The sequence below is a fragment of the Palaemon carinicauda genome, chromosome 33 (assembly GCF_036898095.1).
Source record: "Palaemon carinicauda isolate YSFRI2023 chromosome 33, ASM3689809v2, whole genome shotgun sequence".
NCBI lineage: Eukaryota > Metazoa > Arthropoda > Malacostraca > Decapoda > Palaemonidae > Palaemon > Palaemon carinicauda.
In genome coordinates this window covers 68,556,509-68,558,651 of record NC_090757.1, presented here as the reverse complement: position 1 = coordinate 68,558,651, position 2,143 = coordinate 68,556,509, and positions in this window count along the sequence as shown.

Genomic DNA, 2,143 nt, shown 5'->3' with positions numbered 1-2,143 from the left:
AAATAATTTTCATTCACTTAATGCAAAATTTTTCTGTTAATGATAAGCCACAAGGCTGGAGAAAACATCAGAAAATGCAGGGCCACAAAAATAAAGAAAATTCAGGGAAAACACTAAAGCTACTACAAACCACTGATAAGATAAAATATCTTAAACGAAAACAAAGCAAAGTCTTAAACGTAGTATCTACAGTAATAAACCAATCACAAGGTAAAAACATCTTAAACCTAAGCAAAAGGACAAGAACATAGCAAGTTTTAAATACATCATCAAACATTTGGACAGACATTAAATCCTATACCTGTCAACAATAAATTTTAGTAGGCACACAGAGAAAAAAAAATATGATATAGAATTATCCACACCAACCTAGGTCCTGGAACAATTTACAAGAGTACATACCTTATACCTGAGCACAATATATACATACCTCGAAACATGGATGTAACCTCAACACATGCAACCAGGCGAACCGAGAGGGTCCCAAAAAAAACAAAGGGAGAGATCAAAATTTAGACACGTGAGAGAGCATCCGGGATGCAATTATCCACCCCTTTAATGTGTTTTATATTTAAATTGAACTCTTGTAGCTGAAGGGCCCAACGCAGAATCCTCTGGTTTGATCCCTTCATACGTTCAATGAATACCAACGGATTATGGTCGGTCCAAATTTCTATAGGGAATGAAAAGTTAGTTACATAACGTTTAAAATGTACCAATGTCCGCACCAATGCCAGAGCCTCTTTCTCAATGGTGGAGTACTTTCTTTCCGCCTCTAGTAACTTACGGCTGTAGTAAGATACGGGGCGTACTTCACATCATCACTCCTTTGAAAGAGGACTCCCCCAATTCCTACGTCACTGGCATCCACGGCTATGATGAATGGCTTCTGAAAATTGGGAGAAACCAATATTGGATTAGACACGAGTAACATCTTAAGTTTTAAAAATGCTTCTTCGAATCGAGAAGACCAAATAAATTTCTGCCCTTTTTTCAATAAATTAGTTAGAGGCTGTGCAAGGTCAGAGAAGTTTCGGACAAACCTACGGTAATATCCCAACATACCCAGCACCTTACGAACCTCTCTGACATTACACTGTCTCTTCAAAGCAACTATGGCCTCGAGATTGGCCTGCTTAGGAGCAACTTTACCCAAGCCAATCTCGTGACCCAAATAACTAACCTTAGCTTTCCCAAAGTTACATTTACCCAGATTCACAACAAGACCGGCGGCCCTAAGTGCCTCAAAAACTTTTCTTAATCTTACCAAGTGGGTCCGCCAGTCGTTGCTGTGTACCACCAAGTCATCTATATAGATTTCTTTACCTTCCAGGCCACAAATTACCCTGTTCATCAGACGCTGGAAAGTACAGGCAGCGTTCTTCATCCCAAAGGGCATTACTTTGCATTCGTAAAGCCCTGAGGGCGTCATAAATGCTGAAATTTCACGGGCACGGCCAGATAGGGGGACCTGCCAATAACCCTTTAACAGATCCAATTTTGTAATAAACCTAGCAGGACCTATCAGGTCCAGACAATCCTCAATACGGGGAAGAGGAAAGGAATAATTTTTAGTAACCGAGTTTACCCTCCTATAGTCAACAAACATACGATATTTACCATCAGGCTTCTTCACTAAGACTATAGGGGAACTCCATGGACTTACTGATGGTTGTATGAGATTGTGCTCCAGCATGTATTTAATTTCGTCTTCAACAATGGCACGCTTCTCTGGACTGAGGCGATACGGGTTTTGCTTAACCAGAGAAGCGTCCCCAACATCAACATCATGCTGGAGCAACCTCGTCCTTCCTGGAGAGTCCTGAAACAAGTCAGAAAATTCCATAATTAGGCTTAGTATATCTTGTTTCTGAGGTGCCTCCAGATGCTCTAACCCCTCTTTTAATACACCTAAATTTTGCAAGTTATTAACTAGAGCATCTGAAGGCACCTGGTCCAAAACATCTTCCAAGTTTTCCTCAACAGGTGCAACCACACTCATAACTGGCTCAAAAACAATGGCCAACGGATCCCGTCTATCAGAAGAGTAAGATTTCAACCTGTTTATGTGGAAAATTTTACATTTACGACTAGTTCCAGGGGCTTCAACTTCATAATTGACCTCTGACAACTTTCTCAACAC